This window comes from Acanthaster planci, linkage group LG07 (genome assembly GCF_054643075.1).
Source record: "Acanthaster planci isolate LZ-2023a linkage group LG07, COTS_SCS, whole genome shotgun sequence".
Taxonomy (NCBI): Eukaryota; Metazoa; Echinodermata; class Asteroidea; order Valvatida; family Acanthasteridae; genus Acanthaster; species Acanthaster planci.
In genome coordinates, this window is record NC_141783.1 from 3,481,464 (window position 1) to 3,507,229 (window position 25,766).

The 25,766-nt window shown below is 38.6% G+C and overlaps 1 long non-coding RNA gene and 2 pseudogenes across 1 annotated transcript; 2 read left to right on the forward strand and 1 right to left on the reverse strand.

The window, feature by feature from the left end:
• Positions 1–3,929: 3,929 nt before the first annotated feature.
• LOC147798545 (uncharacterized) lies at positions 3,930–6,705 on the forward strand (annotated as a pseudogene).
• A 606-nt stretch (positions 6,706–7,311) lies between these two features.
• LOC147798546 (uncharacterized) lies at positions 7,312–8,341 on the reverse strand (annotated as a pseudogene).
• Positions 8,342–20,517: 12,176 nt separating this feature from the next.
• LOC147798547 (uncharacterized) lies at positions 20,518–23,897 on the forward strand. Its single transcript, XR_015426041.1, has 3 exons — positions 20,518–20,854; positions 21,080–21,232; positions 21,389–23,897. It is a non-coding gene; the product is annotated as an uncharacterized LOC147798547 (long non-coding RNA).
• Positions 23,898–25,766: the final 1,869 nt, after the last annotated feature.

The window sequence follows — 25,766 nt, forward strand, 5'->3', positions numbered from 1 at the left end:
AAAGCTAAGACTCTACAAGATAGTCGTCTGCTATTACTTGCAAAGAAAGAATGTCTAACTCTTGACATTGCAGAGACGGGGCTCTGGCAATCAGAAGAGCAGATGGTAGAGTACCTAGACACACAGAAAACAAAAAAACCCAGAAGTTTGAGGCAGTAAAGAAACAGATATGCTTCAGGAGGGAAATGCTAAATCAGTGCATGGAAGGTGATAAGGGTTTTCATTTTAATGCATCTGTGCCAAATTCAACTAAACGATTGGACAAGCCTCTATCTGAAATTCTGTCGCACTTGACAAAAATGACCAATGCTGCAAAGTCTGTATTTTCTTCCCACTCTGTGCAGAAGACACCAGACAATGAATATCTGACAATCTCCTTGCTAGTTGGCAAAAAAGTCTCTGATCTTTGGAACACCGATGATGGGGAAGAATGGTATAGAGGCACTGTCATCAGTCAAGTTCCAGGCTTTCCCTCTTGGTATAATATTACACATGAAGATGTCCCCAAAGTTTATTCTCTTTGTCTTGTTGATGACTACAAGGACAATTCTTTGAAAATCCTTTTATAGTGTATTTTAGTCTTAAGTATCTTTGAGATATGAAGTGCTAAAACAGTTCAATGTTACCATTCTGACAGAAAATGTTGCTTCTAAACTTAAGAAAACACATAATTTGTACATGTCAAATTGCTGAGTGTGCCAAGTAGTGTCATCAATACCTGTGCATTACTAATGTTTACTTAAAAGTTACAGAAACATGTTCAAACTCTTGAAATACTTGCTAAAGGTTACATTTCAACTACATATACTTGTTTCACAGTTGCAAAATGCTTGATGTTCAGACTTGATGAATACAAGTAAACAATTGTACTACTGAGACTCTTTTGAAGTAATAAAAAGAAACAAGACTTTAAATACAAGTGTAGGGCCCCTCCGAAAGCTGAGAGAAAGTTTTAGGAAATTCCCCCCCCCCCAAAATAGTCTTTCCCCGTATGTTTGCCTCATGCACTTTCCCTGTGCTCTTGTGGCTAGCACATGCTCACTTTTAGCCTGTACAGTTGGTCAGCTGGGCAGTGACCCAGTTGCCATGGTCACTTCCTTCTGATTGGCTAAGGCACCCAGCAGGAAATGGAACTTCACCCTCTTTGTTCACCTTGGCTGTCTCAAGCATTCCTTGATGAGCAGCCAGTGATTTACAGTGTATGTGGCTATCATACATTGGACAGGAAATGGTCCAAGCAGAGATTAGTCACCCATTCCTGGAACCAAGCCCTAGCTCATTAGTATTCGGGCGAGGGTAGGGGAGACAGGATGTGCCCATGTGGTCCACTGGGTAGTGACCACAGACACTGTTTGAGATAAGAGGTTGTTTATCTTCGACCATGCGCTTATATGGCAGCAGCTGCAAGTGCTAAACCGTGTGAAAACTAGTAGGGCCAAGAACACACATTTTTCTTGTGCATATTTAATAGGATTGACTTCACTCTTATTTTGGTTCACTCACTTGCGCAACTCAGCCCGGTGAAAAGACACAGTATAGTTTAAGGATCTAAATGAGTATTTGACAATTGTGCTCTTGCCATACTTTTATGCATGTGCGAAAATTTTGTTTTGTATTATGTTTCTTTCGTCCATTGGTTAGAGTTTCATTTCTTTGGGATTGAATGTACTATTTAGACCTTCTGAATGGTTATAAGTTTGAGCGATAATTTGTTAGTGCGAAGGAAGGTGTTGATTACATGATGAAAGATTCCTTGATGAGCAGCCAGTGATTAAAGACGTTGTCCAGTTTTGCAACAATTACTGATGTTTGCATAACTTTGCTCATTTTCAGATTACCTTTCCACCAACCCCTCGGGGCTGGCTTACACAATTGTGCTTTTTTCCTCAATTTAGTGGCAATAGATTACAATACATTATTAATATTGTCTTATCCAGGCAGTATGCTGTTGATACAAATAATCGTAACACCACACATCAAAGAATTATGTCAAATTGCGGAAATTAAGAAAAAATGGCAACTTTATCTCATTAAGTTTCAGTGTTACAGCCGATCAATTTCGTATACTACTTTGTTTACATGACGAAAAATGAGTAAACAAATAAAAGAGTGTATTGTTGACCAAAAAAGGAATGCAACTTGGATTCCTTGGCTTGTGTTATTAATGAAATTCTCTTCTACTATCCACTAAATCAATAATACTTTTTTATCATTTGTTACCATGGCAACGGCTGTTTACAATGTAAAGAAAATAATGAAATATTTTTGCAAAATTAGTGCAAAAATATTTTAGAACCAGTTTACAGATTTGTTTACAGTTGTAAACAACTAAAGAATCACTGTTTGGGAACTGTAGAAACAATACGAAACTGAAGACGATAATCAACAGCCTCAAAAATCTTAAAATATCAATAACTTGGCCATTTTACCACCAATTTTAATGAATCAAAAAGATTATTAATCAGATTTATGTCCTCTGTAACAACAGATAAAAACATGCTGCAAAATGAACATTTTGGATAATGGGTCGCAGTTCCTACTCTGTATGTATTAATTGTGTCTTCTGGCCTGTGCCGTAGGAGGGAAACCTATGCCCAAAATTTTGGTAGTCCCTTGCTATGTGAAATACTTTTTCACAGTTTTTCCTGTCGATATGTTGATTGAAGATAAATTTCCATGGTGAAATCTATCCATTATGCATTAATTCCTGATTGCTTGCCAGCACAGGCAGGGGATAAACTTATGCTGAATTTTCTTGTTGTTCATACATTTAATTCCTTTCTTTTGAGAAAAGTGGATCATGATTACTGTGTAATTGTCTCATTTTCAATTATTAATTTTATGAATGCCAACTACAAAACTCATTTTTATAATTTTTTTTCAGACTGTGTTATAGGGGTTTCATTAGAAACTTGGCACCAACGGATTGGATGTTTCCGTCAGCGGCTATTATTGCCATGCAAGGCTACCAGAGAGGCGAATTTTTCGTCATCTCCGATATTTGGAATGGGCACCACCACCTTCTGTGTCATCCTGCTCTCTGTACTTGACAACAGCTACATGTACATCAGAAGAAGAACAAATTGATTTAATATGCACAGTGCAAACAGTCACCAATACAACTGCTAAACTTGGTGATTTTTAGATGCATACTTTAATATTTATAAGCAGTTCAATTTGTTTACTACTTTGTTTACATTTTCCTCCAAAAATGTATAGTATTAAATGAGGTAAACAAATTAAGCATGCAATATTTTGAATATGGAACATCCCAAGTCTCTTTTATTTGAGTCAATCAAATAGATTGATGGTTACACAATAGCTTCATATTTAAAAGCCTATCGGTATACCTTCCAATGGTCGTAAATGCGCAAACAAACAATTTGTATCGTTGTTGCCATGGCAACGACTGTTTGGGTAAAATATTCTGTTCATATGTGATCATGATGAACAACTCATTAGTAGCCAGTATAACAAATGTAGATGTCTTAGGACATATAGTTTAGAAGTTATGCCAATTTGATTTTGTTTACTACTTTGTTTACTACAAAAACTAGTTGTAAACAACCTAAATTAGGCTAAAACAAAACGGTTGAATGCATTGGGAAATGGCTACCAATTGTCATATTTCAGAAAATTTCAAATGGCCATAACTTCGCAACCGGGTAACCTGTTGACCCCATTCAAAGAGTTATGTAATCAGACTCAATCACTCTTTCCAGAAAGACATGTTTTAAACAACATGAAATAAACCTCAAAATTCATGTGCAGTCCCTACATATACAACCGAGCAAATTTTCCCCATATTGGCATAATTTTTTTCCTGCCATCACAATGTTCAATCATACTTGGTTAAACACGTTTGATAAGGAGAGATGCCTGATGAGTGGCTGAACCAACCATTTATGACAGTTTTAGAAATGATTTTAGTTGTCATGTTTGTATGCCATCTTCTATTTATATGATGGATAATTTTTCTAATGCTTGAAAACCTAATTTTCTTTGTTTAATAGACAATGGCAGAATTCACAGTCAAAGAGGAAGACATTCCCGGAGCCAAGCTAGATATAACAGTGCCTGCCCTTCAGAAAAAGAAATGCTCAGACCTCAAGTTTTGGTTAAGCTGCCGTGGACATGGTGGAGATTCTTGAAAGGGATTCAAAACCAAGGCACAGATGATAGAGAGGTAGTCTAAATAACTATGACTCTATCGTTGCCTCTTTTAACATTGGGTCATGGTCAGGGAAAAGTAGAATACCAGAGCAGTTACTTTATGAATTGGTGTGACAACTAGCTTGGTGGTGCCTGTCCAGTACACTTTTGGGGGCGCAAAAATAGCACCTGACGTGGGAATAATACTGCATCTACATGTAGCTTCATTTGGAACAGTACTCAACTGCAAAATATTCAGCAACTGACTGTGTTTTTCCACATACTACTCAAAGATTGGCTTGTGGGAATTCAGAAACTCATGCCATTCAAGAAGTAGCAATGAGCTACATGAAGCTGTGTATACTGGATAAGCAAGTTCATTCACTGTATTGATGTAATAGCAAAGGTTATACGGGAGACTGCTAGTAAGCGATTCCTATTGAATGGAATAAAAGAGCAGAAATTTGAGTACACCAAAATATTGTGTCTTGCTTTTTTAAGCTGAAAGTCACATTGAATAGGGAGACTGACTCAAATAGATCATGTTGGGACAAGTCAGTTCAGTTCATTTTCAACTTTTTGTCATAATACTATGTATACAATATGACCAAAATACATGCAAAAAAATTATCACAAAAAAATAAAGGTTTAAGGAATACAGAATACAGAGGCAAAACAAATAATCTTTGGGAAGACTCTTTCACCTTAGGCATCCAAATTAATGTTGCGTTCATATACAAAACGTGCCAGATTTTTCCTTTCCCTTCTTTCAAAATCTTCAAGGCTGAAATATGAAATGTTTTACTATCAAGTGAACAGCAGCTTGAAATATTAGCCCACTCAACTACATGTACACGGCAGCATTAGTGTGTTGGGATATTTTCTGCACACAAGCCCTTTGGATTAGGTTTTTACAGTGTGCTATTTTTCCTGTTTTGTGTTTTTTCACATTTTAGAATCCAGCTGATTGTTAAAAATGGCGATCAGTTTCAAATTGTTGATCCCACATCTAACAAGCAGTGGACAAAAAACAAGGCAGAGAAACACACAATGCTCTAGACCATGCATAACCTATGGTGCTGACACCACTGGTATCCCACACAAAGGTTGTAACCACCAGTGGGGAAATGCTTCAGACTGGAGGAAGAGTTTGAGCAGCGTCCCTACCCTTACCCGTCGCGAGATCGATCTGCATGTAGATTTAGCCAACATGAAATCAAGACCCCAGAAGGAATCGACAAGAGTTTCAAAACCAGCAATACATGGTGCACACTTCAAAGCTCAGAGATATCTCAGTGCTGGTTCTATTTTCACCCGTTGGGATGACAACTTTTTCTACTGCAAGGCAATATGCTTGGCCAGTATGAAGAGCTGCTCTAGAAAGTGTTGCCATGCGATTTCTTGATGCAAACATTACTTATGCCCACTGTGACTGCCCAGCTGGCTTAGGGGGTGTGTGCAACCATATGCACGCATTACTTTTCGAGTTGGCAAGTTACCACATTCATGGTTCAAAAGCTGTACCGGAAGAGGTTGCATGAACCTCAAGACTAAGTCAGTGGGTAGTCCCAAGGTGTAAAGGCACAGTTGATGAGCAGCCGGTAATGGATGTGACAGTTAAACAGCTAAAGGTTGATGAGATGACTACAGGTTGTGGAATTGAGTCAACATTGTCTGACACACGAGTGCCTTACTGTAGAGTAAATGATAATGAAAAATTAACTGAATTTTAGCAGTCACTCTGAGAAACGTGTCCCTCAATCCCATTTTTGGATCTTGTTGAGGAGGAGGATCAAACCACACTGTACAAAAACACAAGATTTGGTCCTGCTCCACTTGGCTCACCAGTAAGCTACCGGTGTTCTATTTTTGAATTTCATTTTCAGGTTTACAGTAATTTTCCTGAGAGGTGCTCATTCAGTGTCCAGCCAAGTTGAACAGGGCTAGATTTGAGTTTTTACCCATCATTTCCATTAACAACTGTTCCTATCTATAATATCAATTATGTCCCTGCCTAACAACTTGAATAAGACTTCTATTCTTTCATTCAACAAATTGACACAGTCCAAATAGCAAATGATACACGGAGAAAAGTTTAATCACCGACAGTTTAGATTCACAGCTTCCAAGTTTCATTCAATATTAATTTGAAAGAAATTAGACTGCAAATTTGCAGAATGTTTTTACCTGGTGAAGAGAAACCTGTGTCAGACTTTTTGAAGAAAAAGTTCTAACATGGAATTGATTTTGAGCCATTTGCTGCCAAGAAGTATTCACACATGAATGGGTCTGGGCATGCTGTTCGTCTTGAGAAGTGTGGACTTGTGATTGATCCAAAGGCTTGGTCGTTGGGTGCATCACCAGACCGCAAGGTAGTGGACTTTTTGGCAGAAAGTCCTTTTGGAATTCTCGACATGAAATGCCCTGAAAAACAGAAAGACGAAGACCCTCTGACAGCATGTCATGATCCCCATTTCTGTTGTAAACTTGAAGGTGGCAAGCCTGTACTCAAAAAAGATCATCCATACTACACTCAAGAGCAGGGTCAGCTAGCATTAACTGGAGCAGAATGGTGCAATTTTGTTGTGTGCACACATAAAGGCTTAATCATTCAACAGATAACATTTGACTCTGCATTTTGGAACACCCTGTACAAAAAATTAGCTGATGTTTATTTTGGCTTTTAAGTAACAGTGGCTAGTGTTAAATTCCAGTCAATGTCCTCTTAAAAAGTTATACATCTACGCTGTACTTTCTTGTATTTAGACCATTTCAGTGAAAACTTCAAGCTAGTATATGTACATGTATGGTGCATACTCGGGTCTCTAACAAATTCAACTCAAGACTTCAATGTATGCACAATAAGCGTTGATGTGAATCTCATGGTTCCATATTTTTATGTATGAATCCAGGTTTACATGGGAAGAGTTCCATATACGAAGTTCACGTAACACCCTGTGTATAAACTATAAGACAATAGTCTAGAAATTGTTTTCTCATTGAAAATGCTTCTACTCTTTCACTGCTAAAATTGACTTTTCTGGCCTGTAACTGATTTCTGGGGATTAATTGATTATTAAAAAGGAAAATGAGTGAACTTTCGTATGTGGAACTCTTTCTTTTTACATTTATGAGTCCATGGATAATAATTCATGCAATTCATGAAGCGCCACAGAGATATGCCAAATGTTTTACAAAGAAACCTTACCTTACTCTACAAAGAACCAAAATGAATTGCTCTTTGGCTGACAAGTGTCCTACTCTCCCAGGTTTATTAGGGGTTCTATGTGAACTCACACAAGTGTGGTCTGCATCTTTGGTTACAGGTTGCTGTAAAACAGTGCATGATGGTACAGTTTCTCTGTCAGGAGTGTAGGCAATAACATGTTTACAATTATCGCCTGGATTCAGGAAAGACAACATGGCCAATAACAGGGAGTAGCTAGGAAAACCAGTGTAGTGTTTTGTCAAAGAATCATTGTTTTCCAAAGTATTTATGAACTTATTTTGCTCATTTATTTTAAAAACAATTTATTGTCTTTTGCAGTCTCTGGACTGTTTCCTTCAGTGCTGTAACTTCATTGGAGTGTTTGCTCTCATTCATTACATTGATATGAGCATCACATTCACTGTGAGAGTTACTTAGGGATTCATCACTACTCACTGATACATCTACATCATCATCTGTTGGCTGTTCACCGGCTGAACAACTTGAAGTGAAATGATTTAAGTTACACCTTTAAGCACCCTGCGTTTACTGGGGGATAAACCAGACAGTACATCTTTTGGCTCAGCATCAGGTTTGAGTCACCAGATTCCATTCAGAGTTTTCCTGATGTCCTCATCTTTAAAGTGAAGATGGCAGATTTGAGTGGACTTGCCAACAACAAACCCATCACAACCATAAGCTCTCTTGATTCTCATACACCACCTGTCTCGTCTTTTCGGATCAGAGGGAAAAGAAAAAGAAAATGGAATGGCGATCTTGACATGTCCTTGTTAGAAGCGACTACTGCAACCGTATGCTGCACATTCAACTCCTCGTGAAGTCCCCACAGGTGGCATGATGGAGCAAATAACCTGTTTACTAGTTCAATACAACAGAACAGTTTATTTAGCTTGAAATGCCAATCCCAAGCTTATGACATGAGAAAAAAATCTGCACATGCAATTACGTTGAACCTACATGTACATGTACATGTAGGCCTATGTCAGACAATGCTAAGTTCAGTTTTCAGTCATGCCATTGTCGGCCCAAATGAGGGGTACATCATTACGGTACCTGTATTGGTACCAATACTCTTAAAGTGCACTTTTTGAAATTCATCAAAAGAGACACATGTCCAAGGAAAACATCATCATAACCATACATGTACATGTGCCTGTAAGCCTATCAGCCTCTCATGCCTATTGTAACTTAAACCCGGCTTTCATTATGTTAAACGACAACAAAAACTCAAGTAAATATTTGGTAGGATCACATCTAAGCTGCTTAGTGAGTGAATGAAGGAATGATTACTGGGATTATGTATCCAATATTACTAGAAATGTTCGTTCAGTTTGAAACTAGGCCTAATGAAAGTTACTTAGAAAAATACATTTACATGGCGTTCCCAGTTTCAAGACGACGCTGCTTTTGAATTTTGAAAGAAATTTCAAGACAATAAAACTGCTCACAATGATTAAGCACATGTGTTATGAACCATCATTTCACCAGATGAATTCAAATGTTTCAATAAAAAAGGGTAAAACGAAGTCGAAGTGTGCTAGGCCTACTACACATTTCCGCCATGGCATTGTCAATGTTAGCTCGCCTGTGTGGAGCCACATGATAATTAATGTTCGACTTCGAAGATCGAGTCACAAAAATAGCCACAATTTGTTCTTTTCACAGATCCTAAGAGACTCTTCAATAAAAATTTGCAGGCTCAGAAGTCTTTATTACATGTACAAATACCTTTTTGTATTTTGTATCTGGAATCCAATTTTCAGTCATAAAAATCCGGCATTCAAGTCATTCAAGACGGCGAAAGTTGAGAGTGAGTGGCCATGATCCAGTCACTGTGTGTGGATCTAAGAAGATCATGCACGTACAAGTGTATGTACACAGGCCCCAAAGCTGACAAATACAGCCTCGCTTTGAACGTGGAAGTGCGCAGATCGTTCCTAAATGCATCGTATTGGGATCCCTCTACAGTCAGGATATTGTGACGTTGGGTTGAGCCTAGGTTCTATACCAAAAGGTAGTGCAGATTCAACAGAATCCAGCATGAACAGTCTGTAATTATGGACAACGGATGTACATGTAGGTGGTCGACATTCACTATGGTAACACAGGAATATAAAAGTAGCTAATACTGGAAAACACTGCTTGTGCACACATTTACACTTATGCCAAGTGCCAAAAGGGATCCGCATCTAACACACAGTCTTGGCTGAACTCTTATTGTTTAAAGCATGTTTTTTTCTAAGTGGACGCTTTACACACAGACTGATACCATATCAAATTGGATTGATCGTACGAGTGGTCTTTTATAAGTCAAAATTAGTTGCATGTACATGGTCTGACTGTGGTCTGTGACCTTAATGCCATGTCAGCATGTTGATGTGGACTTGTGGACTCTGGCTTGTATAGAATAAACGTAGATCAGCATTAAAGAATGAGCTCAGGTCAGCACATCACCACACAAATCCCCAAATCCATCTGGTTTATAATAAACAAACAGCATTATATCTTTGTGCAAAAAATATTTCAACCTGGTGGTGCAGCAACTCCATTCTATCGATACGTTTTTTTTGTTCAGCACCTATTTCGTCATCTGGTTCATTCCGTATACTGTTTTTTTTAATATGGAATCTCTGACAAAAGCAATTCATGATATTTTTTAAGTCAATAAAAATGGACGTGTACCAGTAAAATTAGCCCATGAGAAAGTTCAAGCATTATTCCCATCTTCAAGCACTTGCAAAACAGGCAAACTCTTGAAATCAACATTTGGCCATCAACTTTAAAGGGGAAAACCTTGGTAAACTAAAGGAAATCCATGGCCAGTGTGGGTATATTACAGAATAAAGCTCGCCGGCCCACTTTGCAGCACCGTCATCCCAGAAAGCTGGGCACAACACATCCTTCGACACAATTTGACTTTGCTTCCAGGAGCAGGCAACATCATCGAGAAATCAAGGAAGAGAACTGGGCGTTGAAGGAGAAAATCAAAGAAGTATCGAAGGGACGTGAGGAGGACAGGAAAAGGATCTTGAGACTTAAGAAAGAACTTGCAGAAAAGACATCCAATCGGCACCCTGGGAAGCAGGGGAGATGTCCCTCTGAATGCAGTTGGATTCCCACAAGCAACCTCAACACTAACTTCTAGCAATAGAGAATCTGAAAGCCAAGAATCTACATGTACATCGTCCATTTTGTCCGAGAGGAGTGGACAGTCTTCATCTTCGCTCAATACTTTAGCGGGAATCATTTCAGTGGTAAATTAAGCACATTTAACGACAAGTATGGAATTCAAATATTTGGATCATTAATTTCATATTAAGTTTTTGGCATTTTTAAGTTGCAGTTCTCTTTGGTCAAATTTTGAGGCTTATTTTCAAGTGAAATATCAGCAACAATTTGAACCCGATTCAGTTATTACTAATACCTACGACATTAAGTCATGCAAACATCTGAACACAGCAAAAACTTTAGGCATAAACTCTACCATTGCATTTCATTGAAAAGGGAAGAACACACAACACTTTGATGTGTTGGTGGTTCTTCAGTGGTTGGCAACCCTCCGTATCTCGCAAGACCTTTAGAAAATAATATAAAGTTCTAGTTTATCATTTTAAGCAGTGATATAAACTGATGTAACAGAAGTAAGCTCAAGTGTGAATAAAGGGAGACTGGAAAACAGCAGATGCAAAACCTGTTCCGATGATGAGTCAGTATGCTAAATGTTGTGATAAAAACTTATCCTGCTGTGCATATGTATTTCCAAATGTCTGATTTAGGGGTCCAGTGCACCATCTGATGTAACTCTACGCATGCTATACATGCAAAACAAGAAACAAGACACAAAGCTGAAGAAGCTAAATGAGGAACTGCAAGAAATACGACAGAACTTAAGACACGCCGAAGCAACTCAGGAGGAAAACCTGTTTTTGTCCCACATGAATGCTCAGTGAGTTAATAAATATTCTATGCAATCAATTAAGGTAGAAACAATTTCTGCATATTTATCTCTTCCCAAGTTTTTAACTTAAATTTCTACCTGTCAGAAACAAAAAACTATCAAACCAATGGAGGTTGCAAGTATCAAAGTTCGGAACTAACCGTCATTGTGAGCAAACACAAAGGGAACAACTCACTTTTTTTGGTAAAAAGAAAACCAAACCACAATTGCACTTGATTTTCTTTTGAGCAATCTTAACAATTATAAGCATTCTTTCCGAGCAGTAAGCTGTCTGCCAAGTGTATGGAAAACTATACAAGGACGAGATGGGAGGATTCAACCTTTCACTGATGCAGGTATTGAATTTTTACATGTGTTGTAAGGTCTATTTGTTGCTTTCCTTTCTGGTTTATACTTTTACTGTTTGTTTGTTTGTTTGTTTTTGTTATCATGAAGGAAAAACCATGTAGGGAGACAGCCCAAGAGACAGTTTTAGGCAGGTGGGCTAAATACCATGGGAGAGGAACAGCCAAAGAAAAAAAACACCCAAACCCAACCAGCCAACAAACAAACAATAGGTATCAGTAAAACTAGTATTTTACAACCGCTTGAGATGTAAGGGATGATCCCAGAGAAGGTGCGCCAGTCTGACAATCTGTCAGCATCAGAACTTGCAAAAAAGGCTGGGGGTGTGATATCCCACCCAATTCTCAAATCAGAGCCAAAAGATTAACTTATCAATGCCACTCATCCTGACATTAATTTGGGTAGTTTGTTCAAGAAGCTTGTTGTCTGCAAAACTGCCAGGGTCTAGAGAGGGGACAAGAAGAGACAGAGAAGAGATTCAACGAGCACATCACAGCAACTATTAGGTTGGTGCCAAAATTAATGATGCCAGGAAACTTTGCCTGCAATTTTTTTTGGATGCTAGAAAGGCAAAACTTGCTTGGCACTCATTCTGCACGGAAACAGAAAAGAGAGCCTGGCCAAAGTTTTGAACTTATTTCGTCTTCGTACGGCATACCATGCCCATCGCCCTGATCCAGAAGCTGTCAGCACCTACAGACAACGTGTGGTAGAAATGGGGAATCTGCTGCTGACCAGCTTCACGTATGCCGCATGGCCCAATTATCTCCACAAGATGATTGAGCATGTGCAGGAAATAATTGAAGATCCTGAGGGGCCTGGCACCATTGGCAGAATCAGCGGAGAGGAAAATGAGGCAGCCAACAAGTTGTTCAGGGGAACTATGAGGGCACTTTGCCAGGAAATATGGTCAAACTCTCTCCCTCAGAGACACCATTTTACACCAGCCCAAAGATCTGGAGAATCAGCAGCACAAAGTCCAGACCATATCAATGTTCAAACTGCAAGGAACTTGGGCACAATGTAAGAAATTGCCCAAACTAAATAATTGTAAATGCAAGTGCAAATACAATGTACCAGGAAATGCGATTCGGTATAGTTCTGACATGTTCATGTTTATTCACAGGATTATGCATTCAGGCAGAGTTTGAGTCGAGTGTGTTTTTTATCACTAGGAGAATGATATGCTCAGGCAAACCCTAACCCTGTATATTCATTGGAACCAGATTAAAACAATGAAAGCCCAGCAGGCAACCAACAGTGCTGCATAACCTCAATCAACCCTTCTTGGCCCCATGGCATATATATGTATGGAAAAGCTAGTTAAATGACATTTATTATCAATTTCCTCATGCCACACACATGCATACTCGTTTTATGGTTTTCATGATTCCTAATTTCAAAAACCGAGGGTCCATAATATTGACATACAGGAAAAATATATGATTGCCCTGTCATACATGATGTTCTACACTACTCAAAAGAATTAAAGGAACTAGAGAACAGAATGTGTTTGCCATGGTCTATATAGGCTACCGTTAGAACAAGAGCCATTAAAGTTATGGGAAATCATTCAGGTGTTGTTGCAGACCTCTGAAAGAATGCCAAAGTTAAAGAACGTGAAGAGGAACAACAGGAAAAGGTAAAGATTCCACAACTTTGATGTGATTAGTATACAGATAGTATAACATAGTTTGAGGTTGGAAAGTCGATATTAGCTCCCACTGGTATCTGAAGTTAACAAACTAGTTCCCAAGGCAAAGTTGAGGAACTAGTTTGTCAACTGCTAATGCCAGGGGAGGCAATATCGACTGTGTAACCAAAATAAACAATGTTCCATTTGTTTTACTTCACCTCATGCATATATTACATGTAAAATGAAACAAGGATATGTGTACATTTCCACAATATTTCCATTTCATTTTGGCATTCTCAACTCAAAATACCTGAATCCACTCTGATTCATTTACACAAAGGAATGCAACTGAAACTGCAACTCAGATCATTTCACAGGATTAATGGTAAATTATCCCATGGGCGACCCATGTGATAATCTATCTGCGCAACTAGCAAACAGTACAAGTAGAAGGTGATGGTGATAGAATTACCAATGATATTTTGGTACAGTAATGTCCATTCCGGAAACAGTCTCTTTGTGCGAAACTACAGGTATTTTCCATGGTAACTGACAAAAGGTGATTGTTAAGTCAGAATGCTTCTTTATGGGTAAATTTATTGATTGTTATATTTCAATGATAGAGGGCGCTGTTACAATTGCACTGTAATCTAAAACTTCCCGGTCACGCTTTGCAGTCGCCATATTTCATGTTTCGTTATCACGCCATCCCAAAGTCGTAAGTGAAATATACATAACTTGTCATTTGTAATTCCTTTCTTTGGTTATTATAGACATTCTTTGGGTTGTGGGATATGTTTAAGGCATTTATTTTGGGGAAAAACACATGCACAAGTAACAAAATTGGGGCAATTTACAATGTGTATTGGGGTCGATTACATGTCACATTAGGTTTATTGTGTGCAGTGTAAAATGTATATGTGGATCCAGGTTAATGTCATCAATCCTGTTAATTGCCAGATACTATGTGATTAGTTATGATTGCTTAACTTCAATTATGAACAAAATTGTTGTTGATTTATACTTATAATTTCCAACTGTTTAAAGTCAATTTTTGCATATTTGTTTTGGACAAATTAAACCGTGCTCTTTGTGCTGTTAATGTACACCTGATCATGACAAGCTTGTCAAGTGGATATATTTGTTACCCGTCACATCCGTCACAGTGATGTCACCACCTCATCTAAAGTCAAGTTTGACCAGGGTGCAGTACTGTGATTGGGCAAAGGAGTTTAGCACTGCTGCAAGGCTCTTGTGTCGTACATACATGTACATGTTCTAATAACCAGGGAAGCACAAACGGTTTCTGCTGGTGTGAGCTGCACCATAATGATCAATTCTGTCCACATTCCCAAGAGACAATTTGTTACAACTCAGTCAAATAACAACTTCCTAGATGTATCCACACACAGAGGGCAGAGAATTGTTCTGCAGGAATTTTATTAGTAAATCCTTCACCCCTGCCAGACCAAGAGATTTTCTTTTAACACTTGCAACATTTTTGTGTATATGACTCAACTTGTAGCTAATGGGGTATTTAGTGTATTGGTACAATGTAGTTATGTTTTACTTTTCTATTTTGTTTTCCTTTTCTTTTATTCATTAAGGAGAGGGCAATCAACAATGGAGATAACCATTCCAGTAGAGGGAAGAAGAGGACAGCAGCTTAACAGAAGGCCGACCAGTTGGCAGAAGTAATAGGCCAGTCCATTGGTTCAAAGCAAGTTAATGAAAATGCCCTACCGAGTAGCTGTCTTTGCTTATTACAAGCCAAGATTTGGTGGGTTAGACGAGACAGGAATGGATTAAAGGCAGTGTCAATCATGTGGGCTCAAAACAGACATGCTATAAGGGGTAAAGTTGCCTGATTCTTGCAAGGTGCAAAGCAGTAAAGAAGGATAATTCCAATACAGTTGAACATGTAAACAAAAGTCGCATGTGCATAAGCAAAAACAGAAATGTCCAACGACAAGAGGCTTGAAATTAATAATTATGAGCCAAACCAGGGAGAAAGCTGTCCCCAATGGAAAAATGCAAAGAAATTGGCAAAAAATAATGAACCAAACAATGAAAAAGCAGCCAAACTGCAACAAAAAAAGTAAAAAATAAAATGATTCAAACATGGAAAAAAGTGATGATTCTGAGCCCCAACTGTACTGTGTACATGTATGTAAATCAGCCGCACAATGCCAACTGGAGCATGGTTACTTGCAACAAATGTTCTGGTCGAATCATTACTGACACATAGATCTTGCACCAGAATGCAAAGATGAATCATTCATGGATAATGTTACGTTTTATTGCAGAATGAATGGTTGTAATTCAGGAAAACGTTCATTTTGATCAGCTTCAGACAGCACAAGTGACAATAATGAATTCCTTCACCCGTCAGACCAAGAGATTTTCTCTTTTAACACTTGCAACATTTTTGTGTATATGACTCAACTTGTAGCTAATGGGGTATTTAGTGTATTGGTACAATGTAGTTATGTTTTACTTTTCTATTTTGTTTTCCTTTTCTTTTATTCATTAAGGAGAGGGCAATCAACAATGGAGATAACCATTCCAGTGGAGGGAAGAAAAAGACAGCAGCTTAACAGAAGGCCGACCAATTGGCAGTAGTAATAGGCCCGTCCATTGGTTCAAAGCAAGTTAATGACAATGCCCTACCGAGTAGCTGTCATTGCTTATTACAAGCCAAGATTCAGTGGGATAGACGAGACAGGAATGGATTAAAGGCAGTGTCAATCATGTGGGATCAAAACAGACATGATATAAGGGGTAAAGTTGCCTGATTCTTGCAAGGTGCAAAGCAGTAAAGAAGGATAATGCCAATACAGTTGAACATGTAAACAAAAGTCGCATGTGCGTAAGCAAAAACAGAAATGTCAAACGACAAGAGGCTTGAAATTATTAATTATGAGCCCAACCAGGGAGAAAGCTGTCCCCAATGGAAAAATGCAAAGAAATTGGCAAACAATAATGAACCAAACAATGAAAAAGCAGCCACACTGCAACAAAATAAAAAAAATAAATGATTCAAACATGGAAAAAGTGGTGATTCTGAGCCCCAACTGTACTGTATACATGTATGTAAATCAGCCGCACAATGCCAACTGGAGCATGGTTACTTGCAACAAATGTTCTGGTCGAATCATTACTGACACATAGATCTTGCACCAGAATGCAAAGATGAATCATTCATGGATAATGTTACGTTTTATTGCAGAATGAATGGTTGTAATTCAGGAAAACGTTCATTTTGATCAGCTTCAGACAGCACAAGTGACAATAATGAATTGGGCATAACTTCCGTACAACACAAAAACCAATTTAACGTGACTGAATAAAACTCTCAAGAAACGAACGATGAAGATGAAACACTAGGCGTAAAAATACATGTACGTGTACATGTACATGATAACGGCATAAACACAAAAAGTTTATAAAAACACGCTTGAAAGTAGCAGATGACGGTGAACGTTACAACAATTGTAAGATTAAAAGAAAGAAAGACCGATTAACCTCCAAATCAGGGCCAACAAAGGTAAAGGTTGCAAATGAAGAGCAGGGTGCTAATAGCCCTCCACCCAAGCAGACTTGGAATATTTACAGATTCATTCGATTTAGCAATTGGAGAAAAAGAATATCATCAAAAATCTGGAGAGGAATTTCCTATGGAACTTGAAACAAATAAAGGACGAAGTTTTGCAAATGAAAACAACAGCAACTATTAACACTCCAAGTCTGCAGCTTGTGAGTGTCTAAAAGGTGTGACGGCGCTGTCTCGGCTGCCAGGTTTGTTCTGAATTTGCTTGTGTTTTTGTCTTTTTAATACGTTTAAATCTTTTTTGTCTACATTTTGTACTGATAATAATTGCCCTTATCTTTTATCTTATTGGATGTGTTTTTTGATGCTACCTTGTTATCAATAATTCGTGATTTTTAGCTTTTAAATATTTGGGTGTTGTGTTGTTTTGTTATGAATCGAAAATGGCAACCAGAGGAGTAGGCCTGTGAGTGACTGTCTTGTGTGTATTTCTGCTACTGCTGGTGAGTACATGTTGTGGCACATTAAACCATGAGTTTGAATGGGATGGGGGCTGGGGGATTCACCAGATGCTCAGTGCCATGGTTTTTCGTCACCTGGAGGTACGCAGACCTGTGAACAAACCGCCGGGACCACTTTTTGAACAATGAAACTATCATGGCTTGGAGAGTGGCTCTGTGTGTCCTGATTCTTTATTATACTACCCTTTTTCCAGAGTACAACCAGCAACCAGTCAGTTCATTGAAGGCCTAAGGCCACTTTAGCCTGAAATCAAGAAGAATCCAACTGCAACGGCTTCACTGTTTGTGTACCAAGATGATGACCTGACATTGCAAGATATGAAGAAGCTGTACATGATCAATTACTCCCCTGAAGGATCAAACAACAACCTTTCTGAGGAGGGCACGGTGTACACTTTCGAAATCTTCCTGCAGTGTTGTGCTGGTAATTTTTGGACAACACCTGTTGAAAATGCAACACTGGTTGAAAGATACGACACCGGTTGATGAATGCAACACCAAACCTAAAATGCAATGCAGGTTGAAAAATGCAACACCAGTTGAAAAATGAAACACCCGTTGAAAAATGCGACACCAACACTGGTTGAAAAATGTGACACCGGTTGAAAATGTGACACTGGTTGAAAAATGCAACACCGGTTGAAAATGTGACACTGGTTAAAAATGCAACACCAAACCAAAAAATGAGACACAGGTTGAAAACTGGGACACCAATACCAGTTGAAAAATGCGACTTGAGTTGAAAAATGCAATGCGACCAGACAGCACATATGGAACACCATTGGGACGTCAGTTGAACAAAACTGGGATCCCAGTGGGATGTCAGTTGCATCAAATTGTGATCCCAGTGGGATGTCAGCTGCATGAAACAGGGATCCCAGTGGGATGTCAGTGGGTTGTGACTGGAATCCAACTAGGATACCGGCTATCCCATGCAAATCGCCCATACCGCATCCTGGTGGGATCCAGCCCGCGTCCTGGCGGGATCCATCTCGCATCCTGGCGGGATCCATCCCGCATCCATCCTACATCCCCATGGGAACCCCGAGGTTGAATGGATATACACTTGTACACGAATGTAAAGTTCTACAGAAGAAAAGTTGTTGTTTTAATACGAGATGCGTCTTTGTGGCCTTTGTGAACCTTCTGTCAATGATAACAGAGAGGTAGTGGATAGAAAAAAGGCAGCTATGTCATCAGATGTTGTGTGTAACACATCAAGAGGTGTGGTGCTTAATTCGTATGAAGTTCCAAGAGGAATTAATGGACAGCAGAAAACGCTGGAACGACAATCTGTAGGAAGGTGCAACTTGACCTAAAATAAACGAAGAGGGATAAGCCTAATGAAAAAAAAAACACGATGATCACTCACCACTCTTTGATGATGAATTTGACATTTAAAGTGAGTTTGAGGAGGAATCAAAGAAACCAGTTACATGTGTAGTGATGACAGTGCAGAGAGTGAATCAAGCATACATGTAGATGAAATCAATGAGGATTGAAATGCATATTACCACAAATAAGTCAAGAGCCTGGATGATGATAGGGGGATTCTGAACCCGACATTTCTTTGTATCGCTGCAGTAAATCTCTTCTTTCAGGTTAACTCTTTGCAGTTGGCTTTTTGAAGGTTAAATGTTTTAATTTTATGTGCCATAAGCCTGGGTACTTGCATGCATAAGGCTTAATAATATTTTCCACTGTTATTGCAGTTTGGGTGGCAGTTAGGTTTGTTGAAGACAACGTTGACACATCAATTGAATAACAGATTTGGAATCAGAGACAGCACCGGAGACAGTTTGGGGGCCCTGCATTCAGACCAGAAGATATACCCCGCTGACATTATTAAAGTTAGGATTGTCTGATTCATTATAACAGGAGGCTAGGAGCCAAGCACTTCATTCATGTGCTACATGTACATTGTATTTTGATTACCTTGATAATCACATGTACATGTATGTGTATACCGGTACGTGCTTTTACAGGTATATTTATGTAAATATTTCTTTTTCAAAATTTATCAACTAAATTTTTTAACCCAGTCCCATAGCCATGCCATACTAATTGTTGGATCATCAATTAAGTAGCAACAAATATCTTACTTTTTGTTATGATTATTATGACTTTACACTGTTTGTTTTTCCCCTGGAATCAGGTCACTGTGGAAATATTTGAATAAAAAGCTCAGAAAATAAAATCGCCTCTCACTTTAATCTACCTTTGTCCTTGGCATCTGACAATGTATGAGTTGTTACGTGCATACATGTATGGTTGTCACAATGCCATATCCATCCATGTTTCAGAGGTCTTGACGCCAACAGAAGTTGAAACCCTACTTCAGTGATTAATGTCACTTGTTGTTTGTGAGGGGAATGGGGACTTTGGAGATTTGATTAAATCCAGGAGAGGAAGCGATGGACAGGTGCCTGTTAGGATCAGTGTTAGCGATGTTGTTACCTGTCACAAGAAGTGTGTCCTCATGAGTCAATGTGATGAAAAGTTTGACCGTTCTCAAGTACAAGTGACCTCACATTCAGTCATTTAATAGTTTGATATTTCTAAAACAATTTACATGTTTCTTATGCGAGCATACTTCGTGCACCTTGCTTCATATGTTGGCCTGTAAACAGATAAAGACAACTTCAGACTGCAGTTTGTAATTTGATATTGTAAATATTGATGTGCATGTGCTCATATAGAGTAATGCATTATGTGAATAGGCGATAAACAGGTTGTTGCAATTGTCTCCATGTACAGTATATCTCACTCAAATCAATGGCTGAAAGTAATAGAGGCCAACATGATGAATGATAGGCAAGCTGAGATATACTCAAATTCTTTGGAGAAACCATAAAACATGGATTGGATACTCAACCGATCAGGAAAGCTACAAAAGGCAATGCTTGTGTGAGATTGCAAGAATAGTGTTGGAGTATCCAACTGACGAGGTACATGTAGATGCTGAATGGATACAGTATGTCCTCAGAAATTTAAACAAGTTATCAATGCAAGTAAACAAGCTGTTGGATTTGATGAAGTAAGAAACATCTACTCCACTCCTAGCCTTGCACTGATAACAGGTCACAAATGTAAGGCCTATGCTGAAATATTGAGGGGTGAAGCTGAATTTGAAAGACGGAATGCCAATGTGTTTGTAACCTCTGTTCCTTTCACGGAGATGTTGTCACTGCCCGATATCGTCCTGACTCGTAAGATATCCTTTCGAATTCCTTAAAATAAAACTTAAGAGGTCATGTATATGGTTCATATAATTCGGTCTCACTCTTTGAGAACATCAGAAAACTTACCAGTCAATGCAGGAACAAAATTTCAAATTGTTCTCAATATTTGCTTTTGTTTTGCAGAACAACGTAACTCGACTCAGCATACTGCAATGCCCTGCATCCCCAACCTGATGGTCCCCACCAGCCAGATCCCCATGTGCACAGAAAAATCATTAACTGTAACCTAATGATCTGTTTGTAAATGGTTTTATTATCTGAATAAAAGCGAATAAGAAAGAGAAAATGTATTGAATGAGTCAGTTGCCATAATTCCTACACGTGTCTCCTGTTCTAATATATGTACTTATATTTACCGTCTTGTTTTATGTTAACAGTTTTGCAACGCTAACATGTCTGAGATAACTCTGTTTCTGCATGTTTTTTTATTGTTTTTTTTCCCCCAGGAATGCCCCGTGGTTTAACGCAGAGCTGGATTTTAGGGACGCCAGTGAGGATGGGGACGAGGACGACAACACCAATCCCCAGGAACGCCAATGTGTTTGTAACTTCTGTCCCTTTCAAGGAGATGTTGTCACCGCCCGATATTGTCCTGACTCGTAAGTTATCCTTTCGAATTCCTTAAAATAAAACTTAAGAGGTCATGTATACGGTTCGTATAATTCGGTCTCACTCTTTGAGAACATCAGAAAACTTACCAGTCAATGCAGCAACAAAATTTCAAATTGTTCTCAATATTTGCTTTTGTTTTGCAGAACAAGTAACTCTACTCAGCATACTGCAATGCCCTGCATCCCCAACCTGATGGTCCCCACCAGCCAGATCCCCATGTGCACAGAAAAATCATTAACTGTAACCTAATGATCTGTTTGTAAATGGTTTTATGATCTAAATAAAAACGAATAAGAATGAGAAAATGTATTGAAATGAGTCAGTTGCCATAATTCCTACATGTGTCTCCAATTACCGTCTTGTTTTATGTTAACAGTTTTGCAACGCTAACATGTCTGAGATAACTCATAGGTTAGGGATATTTCTATTCCTTGTGTGTGAACACCAAGGGTAACTGCTGTTCTTTGTTTTAGGTCATGGACTTGTATAACAAAAATGGATGAACAGTTCAACATTGATTAAAATTGAAGCTGTGGCAAGAGACACATACATGTACACACAATAAAACTGCTTAGTTGGTGTGCCGATTCTTTCAGGAGTTTGAGTATAATCCATTGTTAGTTTCATGTAATTCTGTCTTTAACCTTACTGAGCATCCTGGACTTGAAAAAGTTATTCTGTGTCATTTAAAAGGTTAAGGGATAAGATGCTTTTTCTTATTGTTCTGAATCCATGTCACAATTTCTTTTAACTCTCACTTGTAATTAGCTTGATTATGGAAAATGTAGTACTGGTTGTTGTTGGCAAAGTTTAGGATCCATGATTCTGAGATTTGAAATATAACTTGTATGAAGTGTTGGCTCATTGAATTTTCTGGTGTTTGTCAGGCAGAGTTTTTTCTGTTTCTTTCTTTTTATCTTTTATACTTTTGTATTGTTTACCATGCATTAATTTTAAAATCTTGTTTGTTTAGTTTGCTACCAGTAGTTTGTAACCATTTTCCCATTTTTGGTACATAATTTGTATTTAGTTTTTTTATAATACCGCAGTGTCCACAATACTTGGTTTAATACAGTGCTGGTCAAATAGGAATTTCAGCATCAAGTTGTTTCCTGTCACTGGTGATTCAGTTGTTAAACAAAGTACATTTAATGTAGAAGTTAAAACATTATCTCTTCTGTTTTAGCTGTTTTGTGCACTCACCTCACTTTTGGTTTTGACCCTGTGACACAGCTGTGGAGCATGAAGTGAACTGGCAGTGTAGGGTCCAGATGGCCTTGGTGCCACTGGCCCATGTGTGTGTGAGTTAAGGCACCTCTGGGAAGGATTGGGGTATGTTTTATCTTTTCTCTTGTGTCAGTGGTTTTTTTTCACCTAAGTTATATGTTAATGCACTGCATTCAGTGAGTTTTATAATGTAAGTTTGGGAAAGGAGTTAGACCTTGACCAGAGGAGTTGATCTTGTTTCTCTGTGAAGGCTATGTTCTGTTGAGTGAATTATATTTTGATACTGGATGATCAGTAAATGGTCAATGGTTAAAATGTAATTTGTCAGTTGAAATTGGTAGAGTTTATCTTGATTTCCATGTTATAATTTTGACTTTTAGTGTATTTTCTGTTGCGAGGTTTTTTCCTTGTGCCATACAATTTGCGCTCTATTAAAGTCCAAATACCACCACACTCTGATGTGTGTCAAGCATGTTTTATTGCTCACAGCAAATTGCAGGTGTGTTTTTAAATCCACGAGCAATTTATATTACATTTAATTTTACAATTACATTTAAACTTTACAGCAACTCAATCAGTTACATTGCTTATGATCAATTGCAAAGATGCCAGTCTGTACAAGACGCTCAAATGAAAGGAAAGGGAAATACCCCTGTTCTACTTCAAGATGTGAATGGACGTATCAGAAGACACCAGCGGACCCAGAGGGAGCCAGCTAAATATCCCAAGAATGGATGTACATTGTACTTGTAGTCTCAAGAATTTTGCCAAATGACAAAATCAAAACGAATCCACGTACTGTACATGTATGTGCATTTCTGCCAGAAAAAGGTTGGCATGCAACTGGACTGCAAAGGCCATCAAAGAATGGAAATTATTTGTATTACAAATTGATTAAAGAATTCTTTCAAGGCTTCCCTCGGTACAATGATAACTTGTAATTTGTTGGCACTTGTAAGTGGCACGTACAGGTGTATTATGGAAGTTTCCATACCTTATAACGAATGTGTATATTGTGAAATACAAAGGTTATACATGTAAGTATGTATGTATATGTACATGTAGCAGATTGTAAAATTATTTGTGAAATTAAATGTGTTCAATGCTTCAAATATGGGCTTTTTAAAGAGAAATATTGGCAAGTCATCATTGTTTATTTGTTGCCAAGGTTTTTTAATTACATGTATAGTGTTCACAATACTTGGGTCTCTAAAGATAAGGAAACAGCATTACAGATGTAAATGTGTGATACTTGTCCTAATCTATGTCAACTTTACATTGGTACTTTGAATTTACTTGCTTAACTGCTAAATATTTGGCCAGTAACTGAATGGAGGCCATCACATCTGCCAGTACAGTGTGTTGGCTTACAGTATGAAGTATTCTGTCATTCTGTCATTGAAACCATGCCACAGAGAAAAGACACAAGTGCTGATGGGGGATGGTAACTGATTTTTTCCAAGCCTCAGGATCCATCCTTGATTGTGACAGAACTAATTAGTGAAGTGCCTCAATACAAGCCTTTATATTCTCACTCAACTGTCAAATTGGAATGCTGTATTCTAAAAGAATGATGTAGGTAGATTTGCAGAACACTGGCAATTACACTGGCCTTCCATGTTAATCCATGAGAAAGATGGCTGGCAGTAGAAATTAAGCATCACTTCGTAGCATTTTAAGACAAGTTTCTGTCCATATCACCAGAGACCATCACAAGCAGACAATTCTTCCCCTTTTCATTAAAATTGAGAACAATCCTGAATTACCCTGCTTATGGATCCTTTCATTTGAGATGCATGAGTAGCATGTGCAGTGCTGATGCACTTCAAGGAATTTTTCTAGATGATTCGGATAGTCATGACAGTTCATTCTCAGTCACTCAAGTGACAGTGACAACAGTGACGTCACTACAGAGAATGACACCAAGACTGAAAATTCTGTTGTGTCAATCCCCCCCCGGGAAAAACAAGTGCTTTGAACTTCTTTTGAACTTATTATCTGCAGTGATTTGTGCTGTGCATGTATCTACATTTCTACTGTATTTCTTTCTACTGAAAGATCAAACCTCACTCACACATTATACTGTTATAACTACAACAAAACTAAAAAGGAAATTGTCAGTCTTTTCCATAGCAGTACTTTGTGAGCAACTTACATCCTCAATCAATTTTAACAAATGTAACTTCCCCCGCACCTCTTCTATTCAACCTGTCTGTTTCCTTGCTCTGTGAAAAAAACAAACATGCCAATTCCCCAAATCAGTGCACGGCTGCAACTCCAATCGTTTACATGTGAGTACACTGTACTTACCTGAATGACTTACCTGTAGTAATGGAGACTGTACAGACATGACGGTACAAGTAGGGTACGTCAGCAAAGCAAGGCACGGTCGGTCGGTCTGTGAACTATCGTATGGTGTAACAACTCAGAAATTTATCATGGTGTTATTGAATAGGACTGTTCCTGGGCCCACCTGTTTTTCCTTCCTCCGTGGTTCACACTAAGATGTTAGATTCTTAGTCACGCAGAGTCAAGAAGACAGCACAACAGTTACCTACCGACCACCGACGTAAACCACTGAGGAAAGCCACAAACTGTTTACATGTATAATGTTAGTACAATCAAGGTCAGGTCACACGAAGTGCCGTGTAAGCCGAGCTACCTAGGACGTTACAACCCTCACTGGCAAACCCCTGAACTCGCCCGCGATTGGGACTGCGCAGCGGACGAAGAACTACCGGAGTTCTCGGGGTAGGAACATGAAACTTCTTCCTTCAGAAATTCCTCCATGGTTTTACAAAACAACGGAATAAACACACAGCAACGGCTCCATGGTCGTCGTTCAAGACCCTCCAAGATACCTGGAATGCGTGGAATTAGACGTAAAAACTATGATTTCCAGCATCCCATGCGTCGCATCTTGCTTGCTTCGCCGAGGTGTCCCCTAATGAAGTTCGTTGGCCAGCAGCATGCTGACATGAAGCTACAGGCTAACCTCCTGCCGTAGATACGTGTACTACTTCCATTCGCAGCCACCTAGTTTGGACGTATATTGTGACTGTGACTATTCATCCTGGCTGTGGATTGCACCTCGTGGTCCTGGAAATTTAAGCGCTGTAACTTGCACAAGACTTGTTTATTCCGCCTTGACGATGAGCTGATGGATTATTTAAGTATATTCCTGAAAAGCACATTCCTCATTGACTTAATAAAAAAATCAACATATCCAGTGCTGAAAGAGATAACACTTGAGCGCTAGACTTTGTAGAGAGCATTATTAGCATTAATTGTAAC